General features: G+C 40.5%; 1 pseudogene; it reads left to right on the top strand.

Moving 5' to 3' along the window:
* Positions 1–18,007: 18,007 nt before the first annotated feature.
* LOC113285685 lies at positions 18,008–20,325 on the top strand (annotated as a pseudogene).
* Positions 20,326–21,161: the final 836 nt, after the last annotated feature.

Here is a 21,161-nt window from a genome sequence, read left to right as displayed (position 1 = left end):
ATCTGGTAATCAAGAAGATCTTTAGATGAATGACGAAGATGGAAAAATATGATTTTTCGTTTCGAAGATCGTTTCGAAATGCTTAAGGTGTTGAAGAACTTCAACCTCTTCTTGTTAGTTGTTGTTCCACCGAGTACATCTCAGTGAAGATGGTCAATTACAAGTATTTCGATTGGTTAACTGAGTTAACAAATTGAATGGTTGTTTTTACTTTAAAACATATGTGATTTGATTTCAATACAAAGCCGTACTTTTCATTAATTAAAATTTGAAATACAAACGTAGCAGAAATAAAAGTTACAAGTTTCCTAATGTCGTTTGTCATTGGCTTCTTCCCCTTGATTCCATTCTCCAAGTTTCGGAATAGTCCCACCTGCCAACAAACTTGAGAATTGACCTATATCTCCATACTGCTAAAAACCAGAAGCGGGTGCTTGTAAACCAGGAGTGTTGCTATAAATGTAGAAGAGGTTGCTTGTGGTGGTGCAACAGTACAATAACCTTCATTCTGGTTCCAGGGCGAGAATAATATGAAATGCGTCTCGGATCTAGTTGAATTACTTGATGTTGGGAAATAGGGACAGATTGTGGTTCAGTTTCTGGAAATTGTATATCTCTCACTTGTGTAACTCCCACATTCTCGTGCCATGATGAATTGATCCTAGAAGTACTGCCAGAATTATCACGACCATCGGGATTTACAAATCGACTAAATCCAAACATGGTATCCGTCTGCCATTTCTGAAGAATATTCAAGTGCCTAGCCCTCATTTCTTGATTTAGCCAATACATATCGTTAATTCCGGTCTTCAATTGATCTTTACTGATATCCACATTGTAATATGGATAGGTACGTTTAGTAGCTGTCGAAACTATTGGGTTCGTGACTGGATCTCCTTGTAAAGGTATATTTGGAAACTCCCAACATATTTAAGGAAAATTTGATGAAGATGATGAAGAACTTCCATCTACGATGGGGTAAGTCATAAGGTGTGGGTTTTCTGAAGGTGTCTGGTTAAGAATGATTAACTTATCACGAAACGTACGACCTAACGTTGGAAAATCAAATCCATATATGTGCATGTGGTGAACACTAATTGTCGTACTCGTAATTGTCTGGTAACATTTGAGATGTTGTGCTTCAGTAATATGTATATCAGCATTTAATTCAAACCTCTCCCGTGGCGTCTGTCGCAACCTATCAAAGTGATGCAGAGATTTGAATCTGTTTTGACGGATTAATCGCATTTGCAGAAGTATTCTATAACTGGAAAAATAGTCTTTCTCCCCAATACTAAACACCTCTGCTCATCTCGGGTGTGGAAAAGAAAACTCTTCGGTATGGATAATCAAAAATAGCTTGTACGTCGGGTTCTCCGAACTCATAAAATCAATATAAGAATGAACAATAACATTTTGGTGACTAAGTGTCATTTGTTGATATCTTTGAACAAAACCGAAAAGCGCACCATTGTCACCACTGTCCCTAGCCCAGTTACTCTTGATGTACATGTTTATTATTGGAACTCTAGGGGTGTTAGTTTAAGAGCTGGTTTACTGACACATAAGTAGGTATACCACCAATACTGGAAATAAATTCATAATTTAGTATTTTGATCGTGTTTTTTTTCCAGAAAAATACTTAATTTAAAAAGAAGAAATTATATATTTACCTCTACGATGCCCCAGAAATAAGTGAAGTTGATTACACCTACGGATGCTGCATTGAGGCACCAATACACTTTTGCTAAAATTGCAGACCCCCAATTATAATATGGTGCACTATGAAGATCTTGTAAAGCTTCAATCCAACTAACATGAGCAACAATGGTTGAGTTAAGAAAGAACATCTTACCCAATAACCATAACACAAACACTCTTTCGAGTTCCTCATATTCAGCTATATTTATTGAGCATGCTTTGAGCATTACAAAAATCTTCAACGTTAAACAATATACTCCACATCCTCCTTTCAACTCTTTATGATCTTCTCGTACACGTGATCCTAAAAACAAGGGAAGAAACGTCATCCATCTATTATTTGACATCCATTCGTCTTAGTTGAATGGTGCAGGGGATCCCATCCCACTTGAAATTCCACAAATGAAATACAAATCAAGGGGGTAATTCCTATGACAAGAATGATATCATCTAATTAATTGTTTTGTATTAATCAACAATTGCTTAAAAGTAAGTTCTAATTTTAGTTTAACAAGTTTACCAATTAGAAAGTCCAAGAAATGGAACGTGTGCGTCGTAGATCACCACCTTTCTATCACTATTCTCGTAATAACGTTGTTGTGTTTCACCTTTTGATCAATATTATCGTAATGACGCCAGGGATATCTATCAACTCTCTTGAACTGGAGATGGTAGACCTAGATAAACATGATTTAAGCATATGTTCCCCTCATTTTATAATATCTGGACCGTTCTTGATGCCCCAACACATGACCTATGATCAAGTTTGGATCAACAACTATATTTGGCGAAGAAAACTCTGCATCACGATTTTGAGTATAATCGACATTTGCAGTATGCATTGGTATTCTTTCATCTTTTTTATATATTTTTATCCTTATACTATTGTGACATCCTTCATTTTGCGTACTTTATACTAAAATTGTAAATAACAAGTAAAAGATTCTGTTTAGAAAAATTATGAAGAAGAGAGTGGAGTGGTGTGAGTGAAAATAGAGGTATTTATATGGTTTGAGAGTTATAGCCATTGAGAATAGAGTCGTTGGGTTTACCGCTGTAGGATCTTTTCAACTGGCCCGATGTTGGCCACCCTATGCCCGCAGATCTTGTCTGCCTGCAGGAGGATCTTGTCTACCTGCGCGCTTCTTCATCTTTCGCTTATTACATTTCCCATAGTGGAAATCCATCTTTGCACATCCACATGTCTTTGCAAAATTTATTTTCTGTTCGCTTCCATAGAAACCGCCCTAGGTACATGTATATGGATGTTGAAATGACGAGGGTATCAAGTACACCACAATCTTTTCGATATCAACCTGTATGATAGATACCTTGTATGATCTAATATAGACAAAACATTGTCAAGAAGATAGCAACCATAATGTATACACTTGGTATATTTTACAAGTCCGGGACCGAACCTAACTATAGGGATCAACCCAAGTGTTTTGATTAACGTACAAGTGCAATTACTTTATTATAACTGTTGATACATGAAAAATAACACCCCTTAGCGGGATGGGGATGCCCCAAAGAGTAGGGATAAAACTTGGGTCAAGACGTAGGAGCTTGGGGATTAAACCCAAGCCCACATAAAAGATACCCATAAAGGGTGGAAGGACAAATGAGGAATTAACAAAGAAGGAAGAGGTTATGTTAAGGAATGACATTAGTGGTAATTAAGAAGGTTTAGGACATGTGGAATGATGTCATAAAAAGAGGGGTTTTTAGAAATTCCTATATAAGGAAGGACAAGGTACAATGGAAAGGCAACTCTCTCTCTTACTATTATTGGTATTGTGAGGTCATGTGCAATAGCTAGGACGGGTAGGACCTAAACCGAAATCTGGGTATTAACATTTGGCGACCAAACCCGGAGGCTCGTGCCTAGTTCACAATGACCCATACAGAAGGCGCTAACTCAGGCGCAGCCGGAAACCCAAGCAAACCCATGCTTAACCCAGAAGGAGAGAGAGTTGGTATAGTGACAGACCCGATTACGCAAGCGAAGAAATCAAGTGCTCCGCGTGAAGGAGATAAACAACACGAGAGCGAAGAAGTATCACCCACTCAGACCTCCCTCGAGAAGATGCAAAAAGAGTTGGAAGAGCATGTACGAAGGGAGCGAGAGCTGAAAAAACTCATGAAGATGGCCAACGCGGGAAAAAACGTCAAATAAACAACACAAGACGCGAAAGAAGAAGTAGAAGGCGAACCAATGGCTATGACTCAAGAGGCGATTGCAAGATACCTAGAATCGAATTAAAGAATTGTGAAGCAAGACAATTACAACTTCATGGAGAGCCCTTACTCCTCGGAAATCATAGAATACCAGTACCCGGAGGATTATACTTCATCGAAATTAAAAGTCTACAATGGCTAAGGTAATGCGAGAGAACACCTAAGTCGATTCCTGTTTACAATGAACGATCGCGCGGCAGATGGAAAGCTATGTTTGAGAGAGTTCCCGAAGTCATTGACTGATACGACATTCACCTGGTACGACAACCTCAAGCCAGGAAGTGTACATTCATGGTCCGCCATGTCGACACTTTTCCTCAGAAAGTTCTATTCAGCAAAAAGGAAGGTCACAACTATAGACTTGAGCAAGTGCAATCAACGCCTAGGTGAAGAGATAGGAAAATACATCGCCTGGTTCCGCCTTCTCACTCTCGATTTCCATGAAGATGTTAAAGAGGAAGCGCTAGTCTAAATTTGCGTTCGAGGAATGACCCTATCCTTCAAAAAGAATCTGGTGAACTTCCACTTCCCCACGTTCGTATGTTTAGAGGAGGCAGTGTCAAGGATCGCTGATTGTGTTGAAAAACCAAGCTCGGACTATGTTTGGCGGAACTCAGTTAATATTGCATCAACCGCGCCAAGAAACACTCGTCCAAACAATAGTCGCGACGGCTGGGGAGCACAAGCACTTCCACCACCTCTGCCTTGCAACAAGGAGCAGATTGTTGGACTGCTAGAACAATGGATAAAAAACAAGGAAACACAATTTCCTCCAACAAAGGTGGATGCTAGCACCCTCGATAAAAGTGATGTGCGCTATTGTCACTTCCATCGAAGGATACAACACCCTACAGTTGGCTGCTTTAACCTGCGAAGGATGTTTTAGAAGAAGCTGGAAATAGGGGAAATCGAAATGAACAAGGCGGAGGACAGCAAAGCAACCCAACATAATGTGATGATGGTGTATCATGACCCAAGCGGGGATGTCTGGAGACCCTAGATTGAAGACGAGAAAGCATGTGAATTGGATGTGGAAAACCCCACTTTCGCTAACACAGATAGCGTGGCTCATCAATTCGCTAAGATGGTACTGGCCAAATAATTTTTCGACTCACTCGGTTTTAGTGAGGATCAAATCAAGGAAGCGTCTAAAGCCATAGAAGCCATAGCAGCAGGAAGTCCCTGCGGTATCCTCCCCAAGGAAGCAATCGTATTCACCAATGAAGACACCTGCTAACCGGGAGAGCACCTCCGGCCACTATATCTCAATGTTTACATCAACAGACAGACGTTAAAGAGGGATTTTATTGACGGGGGTGCGTCCTTAAATTTAATTTCAACGCACACGCTCGATATTTTAGGCATACTACGTTCCATGATAAGAATGCGAGTCACCACGGTGAAGGGATTTGGAGGACATGCCCAAACAACTATTGAAATCGTTAACCTAGCAATGAAAATCGGTCATATCCTAGGGACCACGCCTTTTTATGTTCTAGAAGATGATACCACCTTCCACGTACTACTCGGGCGAGGCTGGCTACTCAATCACAAGGTGGTTGCGTCAACATACCATCAATGCGTAAAAACCAACATAGGAGGCAAGCAGTATCAAATCCCCGCCACGAGCAACCCTTTCGACCCGGAAGAAGCATATATGGCGGATGCAGTTTTCTATAATGAGCCGAGAAAGGAGGATGAAGTGCCTGAGGTCAAAATCACCCCACTGCCAAAGTGGGAAGAAGTTTAGAAAGCGGAACCAACCAAATTTGTGTTAAGCCCGTCAAGGATGGTGTTCCCAACAGAAAGGATGAGAAATCAGGGTGAAGAACCTAGTTTCTAACGCTTCTCCAAGCCTGATGGAGGATATGTGTATCGGTTATAGCAATTAATCGAGGGAATACCCGCGAGTGATCAAAACCATGCTGACGAGTTAATGAGTGAAGCGGAGATTCCCGATGAAGACGCAAACCAAAACCTGGACGAACTTCCCTACAACACGATTGATGACCAAGAATTATGCAATCAGTTAGCAAGAGTCACTATAAAGGCTGACGAAGAGCGAACACCAGAGAACTTCACTGTGGATGAGATGGAAGAAATTAACATAGGAACACAAGAAGACAAGCGTCCCATCATGTTAAGCAAAAGTCTGGATCAAAAGGAGAGAGAATCATTGATCACGTTACTCAAAGAATACAAGGATGTCTTCGCCTACGACTATGATGAAATGCCGGGTTTAGATAGCAACCTCGTGATGCATAGTCTGGGGGTATCGCCTGAGTTCAAGCCTGTGAAGCAAAGAAGTCGCGAGTTTCCTAGAGAAACCTCCCTCGCAATAAAGGAGGAAGTAGAACGGCTGCTCAAAGCCAAGTTCATAAAGCCGATACAACACCCCACTTGGTTGGATAACATCGTACCGGTAACCAAGAAAAATGGAAAAGTCAGGTGCTGTGTGGATTATAGAGATTTAAACTGTGCTCGCCCGAAAGATGACTTCCCATTGCCAAACATTGAAATGACGTTAGACGCAACTGGGAAAAAGAAGAGGTACTCTTTCATGGATGGCTTCAGCGGATATAACCAAGTGAAGATGGACCCAGTGGGTGCAAAGAATATCGCTTCCAAACCCCATATGGCAACTTCTATTACGTAGTAATGCCGTTTGGATTGAAGAACACCGACGCCACATACCAGCGCACCATGACTTCAATATTTCACTTCTGTTGCATCAAACAATAGAAGTATATGTTGATGACATCGTAGTGAAGAAACAGGAGGCATAGGACCACATCTCTCACCTAATGACGGCCTTCGAAAGGTGCTTAAAGTTCAAACTCAGAATGAACCCTCTCAAGTGCGCCTTTGGGGTCACATCTGCGAAATTCTTGGGCTTTTTAGTGAACAACGAAGGAATTCAAGTGGATCCAAGCAAGTTTGAAGCAATCGCAACAATGACTCCACCATCAAACACCAGAGAGTTGCAAGCTTTTATAGGACGAATATCGTACATACGCTGCTTCGTACCTGGTTTAGCATAACTGATGACTGCATTCCTTCCGTTGCTGAAAAAAGGTGCACCCTTCGAGTGGGGAGAAACGCAATGCGCCGCATTCGAAAAGCTGAAGCAATATCTTGTTAGCCCCAAGATCCTTAGACCTCCTATACGCGGGGTCCCTCTTTACCTCTACACAACGTTTACCAGCTCGGCGATCGGTGCAGTTATCGGCAAGACATGGGGGGGGGGACTGAACTATCATCCATCTATTACGTGAGTTGGGTCTTACGTGATGCGGAATTGAGATATCTGCGTGTAGATCAGGCCTGTTTAGCCTTCATATACGCGACCCAAAAACTGCGCCCCTATCTCTTAACACACGAAACCATTGTGGTGGCAGCAGCGAACCCGATAGCGTAGTTAGCTTCAAAGCCGGTCCTTACAGGGAGAACCACCCGATGTATGCTTCAATTGTCGGAATTCGAGATCAAATACCAGCGGCCAAACGCCGTAAGAGGACAAGCAATAACTGACCTTATGGCTATGTTCCCGGGAGCGGGAGACGATGAAGTACACGAGTATATACCCGGAAAAGTCGTGGCTGCCGACGCTGACAAACCTTGGGTCATGTTCTTTGATGGATATTCCCACAGATCTGTCAGAGGAGCGGGAGTGGTCTTCGAAACCCCACAGGGAGAACTATTCTTATATTCATTCAAGTTGGACTTCCCATGCAGTAATAATGTAGCAGAGTACGAAGCCGTAATTCTAGGACTCCAAATGGCAAAAGAGCTCAATCTCAGAAGTGTTGAAGTCAAAGGAGATTCTCGGCTTGCTACGAATCAAGTGAATGACGACTTTTGCGTCAAAGAACCACACCTGGCACCCTACCGAGCGGAAGCCCAAAGACTAATGAGTCAAACGGGATCAACTTTAGACCATACCGACAGGGCGGAAACAAACACGCGGATACCCTGGAAACAATGGCGAGCAAAGTACATTTAAAAGATGGATAAGAGAGGACGGTCATAATACGAAGAAGAGGGTTACCTAGAACGTGGAAGGAAGACTTGTCCTTCGAGGAGGAAGACGATTGGATAAAAGTATACATCGATGATTTGATGCAGATAAATGAAGAGCGGGTGATCCCCACCCAAGCTCTAAAACAATTTGTGATGATTCAAGGCGCGTTGTACTACCGGGCGGCCGGAGGATCCCTTGCAAGATGCGTAAATAAAAGGGAAGCAGAGAAGCTGCTGCAATGATTACACGCGAAGACATGTGGACAGACCGGTGCTGTCCACTTATACAGAAAGCTTCAGAGGATGGGCGTATATTGGCCAAGCTTGTCAGCTCAAGCAGCATCACCCCAGGATAGTTGTGCCGATTGTCAAGCTCCGCCACAACCTGCAAAAGTCTTAACGATCGAGGAAATAGACTGGAGACAGCGTTACATTGACTTCATCCAGCACAGGAAACTGCCTAGCGACAGACAAACGGCTCTAAAAATACAGAGGAAGGCGCCGCGTTTCTTCATCCATGAAGGCGTGCTCTACCGGAAAAGCTATGGTAACGTCGCGTTGCGATGCCTGTCGAATCAAGAAGCAATGGAAGTCATGACCCGATCTCATGATGCAGAACACCAAGGGATGCGAAAGTTGTTCCTACAACTGTATGAAGGAAGGTTTTACTAGCCTACCATGTAAAGTGACACCGCGGAACACGCTCGAAGATGCCTGCGGTGCAAGAAACATGAGAATTTAATCCAGGCGCCTCACGCACTATTGCATAGCATAGTAACGTCGTGGCCATTTCATAGTTGGGGGATCGATCTCATAGGTCCGATCAACCCAACATCCTCGAGACGACACAAGTACATAATCACCGCCACCAAATACGCGTCAAAATGGGTTGAAGCTATACCCCTCAAAGACTACGCTGGAGATACAATAGCCGCGTTCATCAAAGAGCACATCATTTGCAGATTCGGTGCACCTATGATAATCAAGGCATATAATGCAAAATCATTTGTGAATAAGGATGTGATCGATCTACTCCGCCAATACAATGTAAGACTTCACACGTCTACCCTTATTACCCAGAGGAAATGGGCAGGCAGAGGCAACGAACAATACGCTCATCCGCATCCTTAGTAGGCTAGTGCATGACCACCATAGGGAATGGCACGAACAGCTGTCGTTGGCACTTTGGGTATATAGAATCTCTAAACGAAGTTCCACCGGCGCATCCCCTTATTCACTGGTCTACGGAGAAGACACAATTCTACCTGCATAGATAGCAATCCCATCCGCGAGAGTAGCAATGGCTAGCCATACCACGCCATATGAAGTGAGCCGCTTTGCACATTTAGATACAATATAGGAAAGAAGAACGCGGGCATAAAGGTTCGCGGAAGCTTACAGAAAGCGCGCAACCAACTACTACAACCAGAACGTAAAAGAGAGGACATTCAAGGTCGGTGAGCTAGTCTTGAAAATCGCCCCGCACGTACAAAGGAATGCCAGTGCTAGAAAATTCGCGGCAAATTGGGAAGACCCTTTTACAATAAGAAAGGCGGCGGAAAGAGGATAGTACAAGCTTCGACGCATGAACGAAACTAAATTTAAGACGCCCATCAATGGCAAATGGTTGAATAAATTTTACGCACGAGTCATGCCATGTAAACACCATCCTCGATAAATAAAGTAAGTTGCAAAAAAAAAAATGCTTTCGCTTGACTAAAATTCTACAAAAGGTCTCAGGGCAGCCAAAGGCGCCTGATTGACTGAAAAATTCTACAAAAGGTCTCAGGACAGCCAAGGGCGCCTGATTGACTGACAAACTTTACAAAAAGTCTCAAGACAGCCAAAGGCCCCTGATTGACTGACAAATTCTACAAAAGGTCTCAGGGCAGCCAAGGGCGCCTGATTGACTGACAAACTTTACAAAAGGTCTCAGGGCAGCCAAGGGCGCCTGATCGACTGACAAAATCTACAAAAGGTCTCAGCGAAGCCAAAGACGCCTGATTGACTGATAAATTCTACAAAAGGTCTCAGGGCAGCCAAGGGTGCCTGATCGACTGACAAATTCTACAAAAGGTCTCAGGGCAGCCAAAGGCGCCTGATCGACTGACAAGATCTACAAAAGGTCTCAGGGCAGCCAAAGGCGCCTGATCGACTGACAAATTCTACAAAAAAGTCTCAGAACAGCCAAAGGCGCCTGATCGACTAACACATTATACAAATTCGCGGGACAGCCAAAGGCGCCCGATTGACTGTAAGTCTTCAAAAGAGTCTCAGGGCAGCCAAGGGCACCTGATCGACTGACAAATTCTACAAAAAGGTCTCAGGGCAGCCAAAGGCGCCTGATCGACTGAAAAAATCTACAAAAGGTCTCAGAGCAGCCAAAGGCGCCTGATCGACTAACACATTATACAAAGCCGCGGGACAGCCAAAAGCGCCCGATTGGATGTAAGTCTTCAAAAGAGTCCCAGGGAAGCCAAGGGCGCCTGATTGACTGGCAAACCCTGCAAAAGTCTCAAATTCTTCAAAAGAGTCTCAGGGAAGCCGAAGGCGCTTGGTTAACCGATAAATTTCGAGGAAAGAAAAGGAGGGGGGAGTAGGCGCGTTTAACCAACGCCTGCCCCACCCAGTATCCTTGAAACAAAGGAACAAGGGGGGGGGGGGGGGGGGGGGGGGGGAGGGTCGCCCCACCCAAAACCCTTGAGATAAAAGGACAAAAAGGGGGGGGGAGTAGGCGCGTTTAACCAACGCCCGCCCCACTCAAAACCCTTGAAACAAAAGAACAAAAACAAGGAGGGGGGGGGGGCCCACCCAAAACCCTTGAAACAAAAGAACAAAAACAAAAAGGGGGGGGGGGGGGAGTAGGCGCGTTTAACCAACGCCCGCCCCACCCAAAACCCTTGAAACAAAAAGACAAAATGGGGGGGGGGGAATAGGTGCGTTTAACCAACGTCCACCCCACCCAGTATCTTTGTAACAAAAGGACAAAAAAGGGGGGGGGGGAGTAGGCGCATTTAACCAATGCCCGCCCCACCCAGTATCCTTGAAATAAAGGAATCTCTGCATAAAAAGGAGGGGAAACAGTTGCGTTTAGAAAACTCCCATCTCACCATCCTCATAAAAAAAGAGAGGGGGAGAGGGGGAAGGAGTAAGCACATTCAACAAACATCCACTCCACCCAGTAACCCCTTGCTATACAAACATACAACAATATTTTCAAATTAAAAAGCGAAGATCACTTGCACCATTTCAAAAAAAAAACACAAACAACACACAAAAGAACTAGATAACTAAATACATCCCACAAAGGGACACACAACCTAACCAACTATCAACGTCCGACAACGAGCAATGTCCGCGTCCAAAGAATCCACCATCAAGCGGCCATTGTCGCATTGCGCAGTAGCCAAACGGAGATCCTAATCAGCTTAATTCACCAATTTAAGGATGTCCTTAATAACATTACTATCAGCCCCGGCCCCACATGCGACTTAAAGAGTATCTTCATGATCGTCGTATTCCTTGCGCACCTTATCCTGATGAATCAACCCGAGCGTCCGCAGTGGACCCGCTTCCTCCTTCAGAATCAATAAACGAGCCAACTCGTCCTCGAATGATCTTCCCCTTGGCCTTCGTCCCGCGATCCAATGCAAGAGTTCCCTCATGCTCATCACGATCCTGACGAGCCAAAGCAAGAGTGACCTCTTCCTCCTTAATGCCGACCTTCTGAAGCGCAGCAACATGATCAGGGTTAGAACGAATACGAGCTGCCCAATGTGTCCATACTGGATGAGTCTTGGACTTGAAACGAATATCAATAGAGGGAAGGTTGCAATCTCCACGATGAATGACCATTCGAGGAGCAGTTTTGAATATAAAGGAATACATGCTCTCCGATTCAGGTTGCATAAGACATCCAGGAGCAGCAGGGTAAGGCAGCACAGAAGGATTTAGGAGACGAGAAATTAAAACATCTTCTAGAGGGAAAGCGCATTTACCTCCGCGGAATTCCCTTAACCTTAGGGCGTGTTTAGAGCATGGGAAGAAAGAATAATGTTGAAAAAGGAAGAAGTTGACAGTCATATATAAGAAGGTCTCAAGGCCGAACGTGGCTGTTATGAGTAAGAATGACAACCGTCAGAAACTGAAAGGATTAAGGGTTTTGCACGATGAGGAGTCAAAACGTCGCCCACGATCACGGGTCCGACGAGATAACAAAGATCGTTGTGGACACAAGGAGACGTCCCAAAAAATCTTTTGACTATTGGATTAATCATCCAATGATTAATCCAATAGTCAGGGGACTAATGTTGATACATGAAAAATAACACCCCTTAGCGGAATGGGGATGCCCCAAAGAGTAGGGATAAAACTTGGGTCAAGGCGTAGAAGCTTGGGAGTAAACCCAAGACCACATAAAAGATACCCATAAAGGGTGGAAGGACAAAGGAGGAATTAACAAAGAAGGAAGATGTTATGTTAAGAAATGACATTAGTGGTAATTAAGAAGGTTTAAGACATGTGGAATGATGTCATAAAAAGCGGGGTTTTTAGAAAAGCCTATATAAGGAAGGACAAGGTACAATGGAAAGACAACTCTCTCTCTTACTATTATTGGTATTGTGAGGTCATGTGCAATAGCTAAGACGGGTAGGACCTAAACCGAAATTTGGGTATTAACAATAACTAAAACAATAATTATAATGCAAAAGGTTAAGTAAAAGCATACAACAAGATTTTTTCCACGAGGAAACCGCAAATGCAGAAATACCCTAGGACCTAGTCAAGTTTTGAATACTCTCAGAATTAAGCCACTATACAAAGACCACTACCAACTTCGTATAGTTGAGACCAAGTAAAATACCTCCAGTTACCTAGTTTCCTCAGTATCCTATGCCTACAACTAATCTGGCCAACATACATGAATCCTAAGATAGAGTCCACTATTGTAAGTTGCTTCACTAGCCGTGAAGACTTCTTGCACCAACTCCTTTGGATCTTATTCCGAAACAGTTAATGACTAAATTGTATTTGGTAACTGCTCTCTCAATCTCAAAGGCTCTCCCATTTAATCTATTAAACTCCTTCGTTTGGTAAAATCTACCAAGATCTAGATTATCGAGATATCCAGATCTAGGTATACAAACTACCAGATTTGGATACTGAAGCATACCACCAAATGATAGTTTGACGATTTCATACGACTAACAGTAAGATGTCTATCACAAGGTAAACAACGCTAAGCTGGATCCCAGCCGATCAAGTATGTGCACAGAATAAATCACAAAGATATGAAACTAATAAGAAATCTTATTGTCTTCAAATATCCGATGTCTTTAATGTGCCTGCACAAATAAACTTAATTCCACTTATGATCGACCACACACAAAATGGATTATGTTAACAATGGATGATCACAAGTCAACGTCGGATTTAAAGACAAATCTGAACCACCGTTAATATCTTGATATAGTTTGACTGGTCTTATGTCAGAAGAGAATGATCTCAAGAATAATCAAACCAGGTGCAATCAAGGTTTAACAACCGTTAAAAATCAAATCAATAATCGAAAACTAAAATAACAATGCAAATTATTCGTTTCCCACCAACGGTACTATCTAGACGCTTCTTGATCCAATATAAGTCTTTAAACTAGTGAATGTAAGAGATTTCGTCGAATTAGGTTACTCTCCTCCCCAATAAAGTCAAAAAAATAAAGTGCCCGCCTCAGGATAAGTTTGTAAGAAGAAAAAGCTTCATTATTTATAGACCAAGGTAGTTTGGACATCAAGGAATTTCCATAACCGAAAATATTCCCAAGATATGCAATAAGCACCAATATTTAGTTTTTCCTAATTTCAACAAATATCCAACTGTAATACCGAAATCCCCCATGGATGACAACTCAATATTAGTTGGTATACAAGTATACTTTATTAATATATCTTCTAGAGCTGTGTTTTACTGCTGGAAAAATAAAACATATATACTCGAAAATCTCAATAGAAGATTCTCAAACATTTAGGTTTGGGATCTCACCTTGAGTATTAAGGAATATCTTTGAACACTAAGATATAAAATTTTACACATTTTTAAATTACTCACTATATCAACATCTTGAACTTTCCTATTTAACAAACCAACTCCGAAAATCACACAAACCTTAAAGAATACGTGAAGCCGTAAATACGAGTTTGCTATGAGGATCAGTTCTGCTAGAGATCCCCAATAGGGATCGGTCCTGCAAGAGATCCCCAGTCGGAATCAGACCACCAATCCCATTGATTCCTTTCAACTGCTAAACAAGTTTTGCAAGTCTGCTTCTTTAAACTCATGTAATCAAACATAGTTTTCTAGGTATAAAATCAACCTTAAGTTCAATACATAATCTAGTAACAAGTTACAAAGATAGTGTCTATGTCGCAATTATGAAGTTCAAAAGATAAACATTATACTTCGTAATCCAATATACTAAAGTTGTGATACAACTTATATATTCTTCCTTGACACTTTGATCACAGTAGTATGACCAAGTCTCTAATACTAGAGGTTCATATATATAACTTTGCATGTTACGTAAATCTAGATGACTTGAAAGAAACAAGTCAAGTCTTGTATTAATAATCTCGAGCAGAAGGATAATGTGTTTGTTATTGTCGATATGTCTTCGGATTCTCCAAGTCTCCGGTGTAATACTTGTACGTCTCAACAATTCTAGACTTCCTAGTCTAACCAAACAAAGTTGACTCTAGTAATATAATCAGGCGATCTTGAGTTTTGGGATTAAAATATAACAATCAATCTCGGCATACCAAGGTAAAAAGACGAGGGTACCCAAATACACCAGAATATTAAACTTTTGATCACAACCTATACAAGGCCCACTGTGTTTAAACCTCTTGGAGCAGCAATCACTCAAAGAATATTTCAACACAGTGTCCACTTGAAATAGGGTTAATCCGGATTGGCCTAACACGTGAATAATTATATCAGACAAGTGGACAAATCCAATACACTTTGTGTGATCGTCTATGGATGTGAATCGAGACAATACAACAACAAAGTGTTCACTTGATAAAGGTATGGTAATAACCGAAACCAATAGGATTGATATCAAGTGCCCTGTTAACGTACAAGGTGCAAGTTACTTTAATTATAATAAAACAATTATAATGCGGAAATCTAAAGTAAATGGCACAACAACATTTTGTTAACGAGGAAACCGCAAATGCAAAAAAATCTCGGGACCTTGTCCAAAATTGAATGCTCTCAGGATTAAGCCGCTATACAAAATCTAAACCAACTTCGTATAGTTGAGACCAAGCAACTAAACCTATAGTTCACCTAGTTCCGTCTGTATCCCTGCGCCTCCAACTTGCAATAAGTCACACACTTGGAACAATTCCTTTGGTCCGTATCCCAAACAGTAAAGGAACAACAAATATGTTCGGTAACAACTCTTTTCAATCAAGTAATATAAGTATGACAAAAGGCTCTTCCGTTTATCCCAATAAACTCCTTTGTCAGGTCCTTAGATCTATCCAATAACAATTACCAAAGCAATTGTCAAGGTTTTGCAATCAATACTTTAAATCATAATGAATTGTATTGATGACGATCTACACAACTAATCAATCAAATCTATCACAAAGATAAACCGATTATAGTTGGATCCCCAGCCGAAACAAGTATTGTGCACGCCAAAGATTATGAACCCAAATCAGAAATCTTCTTTGTCTTCTTTGTCTTCAAATCTTCTTAGATCTTCAATAAACACCTTCACACAATCAACTTGAATCTCTTGTGATAAATCACACGCAGAACGGAGTCTGTTAATGTTGGATTATCACAAGACGTATTTAGATCTACAAACAGTCAAAAGATCCCCGTCGAAACTTCGATCTAGTTTAAGTGAATCTTATATCAGAAGAGAAGATTCTCAAGCATAAACAAACTAGGTGCAATCAAAGTTCAACCACCGTTAGTCAATCAAATCAATCGAAAACTAATAATAAAATGCAATTATCTAGTTTCCCACCAACGATACTAATAGAGCTTGTGTATGTTTTATTTTGTGTGGCATACTGGCATGGATTTAGAACTGGCTGTCTATGAGATGAAATTATGTTGGATTTCAGGTTTTTATGTGTTTTGTGAGATATCAGAACTTATCGAAAAAGTATCCGATATCTGATAAGTCCAACGTAACGGAACCGGAATTGAATTTCAGATTTTCGTCAGATATATCGAATATCAGATATCCGATAATTTCTTAACCTAACGGAAGCGGCTGGGACACTATCCGTTTCGTTAAGTGTCGTTGACATCCCTACAGATGGCACTACACTACATAGACCGTTAAGCGCTAAGATAGAGTGATGCGTACAGATGACGCTACACTATAGTCATTGACTAAGTGATGAAGCTTGTTGACTGACAAAATAAAGCTTCATTGAGGGAAGTCAAGACAGAGCCAAAGTGACAAATGCAACATGTGATATCGGCATTGAGGCATATCCATGGAATTGAGTATGATGCGAGAATATAAAATAGGGAAACAATTGGCTTATGCATTAAGTCAAGGTTGGCCAAAGCTTGGACAATGCAAGCAAGTTAGTAATGCAAGAGTAAGCATTGCTAATGCCGAGCAAATTGGCTAAGTGAAGCATATGACGCATGCATAACCAGAATGAGCTAAGAAAATGGCCAAGAGAATTGAAGCGCAATGTTGGACGTATGTTGCATTAGGCCAAGAAGTTTACAGGGCCATGTTGTCTGAGCATTGAAGGAATACCAAGTTCAGTAATGCGCAAAGTTGGTGCATTATGGCTCATGTGACGTTATAAGTTGGTTATTAGATTTACAAGCGTGCCAAAGGCGAGAGACAAGGGAGAACGGCTATAGAAGAAGTTTATAGCCTAAAAGGTGTGTCCATAACTATCTTGGTGTAGAAGGTTGGCTCGAGTTAGAGAAAAAACTGTCCAGTAGGCAATAATTATTGGCCGTTATAGAACTGCCTTATGGGACAGATGGCTGTCCCATGCGTGTAAAAGAGTTGTGCACGGTTTTTGGCCATTTTAATCACTGTATAAATAGTGCAAAGGTATTAGAAAATCGGTAGGCTTACATAGTAGATTGTAATACTCAAATTGAGAGAGTTTTGGTAAGGTTAAGGCTTGGTTCAAGAGGAACAAGTCTGTGTAAGTCCCTGAGTGGGCAAGTTTTGTATATCTTCCCTTTGATGCAATAAAATAAGTTAATTTTGTCATGTTCTTAGTGACCTTGGTTGACTGATTGTGTTAATGAATGTATGGCAATGTTTGAATGCTTTATTGTAAGCATTTGAGAAGAAAAAAGAAGTGAAAGAAGACTAAAGACTTCCGTTGTAGAACTGTGTAGTGTTGTTGTTTGTGTTGGTGCAAACTTGTAAAGCTAAAGTAATTGTAGGTAAAACTAAATTCGCTGAACTACGTTGTTGTGGGGCACATCTATCCCAGAAATTTACAGGGTGCATTTCCGGGTGTGAGAGTTCCCATGATGAGAAAAACGCCCCACAGGTATTTGATAATCCTTACGATGTGGAAGTTTTAACATCCATGCCATAAAACTTACCCTAAATGTAATGGAAAGAAGTGCAGCTCCCGCTTTGGCTCCAAAGGGACATTGCTTATAAAAGGTAATGGGATGGTACAATGGAATCCAATAACAAGTCGACCCAAACTTTTTGTCAGGGTTTTAATGCAACCAAACAGCTACATGACATGACAGTTGCCAACGTTTCCGGTGCAAATGGGGGTATTCAAGAATTAATTGATATGCCTACCACCGTGTGCTCCATCAAAATCTATTTGAGTAATATTTGCTGACAGTAAGTAAGAGAAAATAACAGGAAGTTATTGGGAACCAATAACTTTCGGCCACTTGGTGTAATTATGATAAAAGGTATAAATGGCACCAATTGCCTGAATGTGATTGAAATATAACTAGCCAACCGTAGAAATGGTTGGTGCCATTGCGAGAAATTCGAAATATGTCCAGCCAGCCTACAAATTAGAAAGAGACGGACTTTCCCGGAAGATGTGGCCATCAAATTTACCTTACATTCACCGTCTCTTCTTCCAAAGATTCTTCTCTCCTCTTTCTTTTTATCTGTAAGTATGATAACACTGTCGTGTGGTCTACATTCCATCGTCCCGAGTCTCTTAAGATAAAGATTAATGTTTCTGGAGATCAGGCCACCGGAGAGAGATGCATGTGTCTATGACAGAGAAATGTAGGAGTATATCTTAGTAGTTAATACTAAATTTACGATATATATATATAGAAAGAATAAAAATATATATATATATATATATTCTTTCTATATATATATATATATTCATCAAGAACGGATAGAGTTCTAGCTACCAGCAGGTCTAGCACCATATCAATATTACTATAATATGGAAGCAATAGTAAATAACAAAATTACATCAAATGATGATTATGAAATTATCAAATGGTTTGAAGATATATCAGAGAACGCTGGATTAGTTCAGACAGAATCTCTTCGACGTATTATCGAGATGAATATTGAAACGGAATATCTCAAGAAATGGCTTGGGAATGATTTGAATATTCAAGAAATGGATTCCAGTTCGCTTGAATCACTCTATACTTCTTTAGTTCCTCTTGTTTCTCATGCAGATTTAGAACCATATATTCTAAGGATTGCAGATGGAGATTTAACACCTGTTCTCACTCAAGAAGCTATTACTACCCTTTCTTTAAGGTGAGGACAACTACTAACCAGTATGCTCCTAGCGTCTCATGTAGATGAGGTTGAATTCTGGAACTTCATGATGATGAGCATTTACTCTTTTTCTTATTATTTTATCTTATAACGAGATTGAGTGAAAACCTATTTTGTTCCGAAGAAAAATGAACAAGATAGAGTGATTTGACGTGATAGGAAAAACAGTGAATTTTCCTGTGATCTTTTTGAATTTGAATTTGTTTGTCACTTGATTTACTTTTTTTTTACTGTTTTGTGATTTTCAGTTCAGGAACAACAGAAGGAAGACAAAAGTACGTTCCTTTCACTCGTCATAGTTCACAAACAACACTTCAGATGTTTAGATTGGCTGCTGCTTACAGATCAAGGTCCCAACTTTATATCATCAAAACTAGCTTCTTTTGTTCTCTTTTTTTTTTTTTTTTTTTTTTTTTTTTTTGATAGGATGTTCCCTCTTTTTTCTACTACTTCCCAATCTTTTTTCATTCATATAATTCACATTTCTCCCGAAAGCAAAAGGGGTACGTTCAAATTTTTACAATGTGCACGGGTTGTTTCAAGAACCCATGCAACAAGAATCCAAAATGTGCCTATTAATTTGCTCAGTGACCTCTGACTCTTGTTTATCTCATATTATAGGGTTTTTCCAATAAGGGAAGGAGGAAGGATACTTGAGTTCATTTACAGTAGTGCACAGTCAAAAACAAAAGGAGGAATAGCAGTAGGAACAGCAACAAGTCATTATTACGCGAGTGAAGAATTCAAAATCAAACAAACGAAAACGAAATCATTTACGTGTAGTCCACAAGAAGTAATTTCAGGTGGAGATTATAAAGAATCGACATATTGTCATCTTCTACTTGGTCTTATTTTCAGCCATCAAGTTGAATTCATCACTTCCACATTTGCTTATAGTATAGTACAAGCTTTCACAACATTTGAGGAAGTTTGGGAATGTATCGTCCAAGATATAAGAGAAAGGGACTTTGAATTCGGTAAAAGTCACTTCAAATAAGATGAGAAAAGCTGTTTTGGAAATCATATCTCCAAACCCATGTTTGGCTTCAAGGATTGAAGAGAAATGCAAGGAATTAGATGTGACGGATTGGTTTTCGGTAATATCGAAACTATGGCCTAACGCCAAGTACGTCTACTCAATAATGACAGGATCAATGCAACCTTATTTGAAAAAGCTGAGACATTATTCAGGAAGTTTGCCAATTGTTTGTGCCGATTATGGATCGACAGAAAGTTGGATTGGTGTCAATATTGAACCCTTTTGTCCACCTGACGATGTCAGTTTTACTATTGTACCCACATTTTCTTACTTTGAGTTTATACCTCTTCATAGAGATAAAAAAGGTTACATCAGTACCTCCTCAGCAGCTATTGATGACTTTATAGAAGATGAACCCGTACCACTTTCTAAAGTTAAGATTGGTCAAGAATACGAGCTGGTTCTTACAACTTTCACAGGTTGGTCTCTCCATCCCATCGCTATATCCTCCGTCTCTCTCGGCATTAATTTTGTTTATACGTAATTTACAACTATTGGTTCATTATTTCCATTAATAACATTAACAACAAAAGTACTCTTAACTAATTAACAAGTAACTGTGACTTAGATTTTAGGGAATAGTTATGTGATGTCTGGCCTTTTTGGACTCTTATTATTTTGATGGTGAGAGTTCTCCCAACTAAACAAAATAATTAGCAAAAATATAGTCAGGAGGAGGCAATATGAAATAGCAATCTACAAGTTTAATAACCTTAAATTTTCTACAAGCTATTGAAAAGGCCTTCAGGATTTGTAAGTCATAAACTGAACTCCACATTAAAACCAACATTCTGATAATACCATCATAGGTCAGATGAAGTACTTTGTGCTTCACTTTAGAATCCGAAGGAGACACTGTTTCAAATAACACTTTATTATCAGTGAACTAGATTTATGTCATCGTGTTGAAGCTGCTACTCTCCAAATATTCTAAAAAATAGGATTTTTATGCTTATTGAAGAGAAGTATGTCAGAAAAAGAAGTAGGATTCAAGAAGCTGAAAATCCCACATAACAACCCCAAGGTAACTAGCTGAAATTTCAGTACCACTATAAATGATCTAAAGTATCTTGATCAATCCCACATATATAACATTTCGAATATAACTGGACATCTTCCTTTTCTGCGTTTTTATTAGTTGCAGAATCCCATCTCTCCAGCTTCCAAATATTGCTTGATGCAGAAGGATGAATCCATGATCTCCGAATTTTTTTAAAGAAGTTACTGACGTGGCATTTAATTCTTACCTTATTATATGCATCAAGAACGGTTAAAATTCCTCTATGATAACTAGTCCATACTCTTTTATCCGTTCCTTTTTGTAAGACAGAAAAATCATTTACATATATAAAATCTAAAATTTCTCCA

This window comes from Papaver somniferum, chromosome 6, assembly GCF_003573695.1.
Source record: "Papaver somniferum cultivar HN1 chromosome 6, ASM357369v1, whole genome shotgun sequence".
Classification (NCBI taxonomy): domain Eukaryota; kingdom Viridiplantae; phylum Streptophyta; class Magnoliopsida; order Ranunculales; family Papaveraceae; genus Papaver; species Papaver somniferum.
This window is presented reverse-complemented; position numbering and strand designations above follow the sequence as displayed.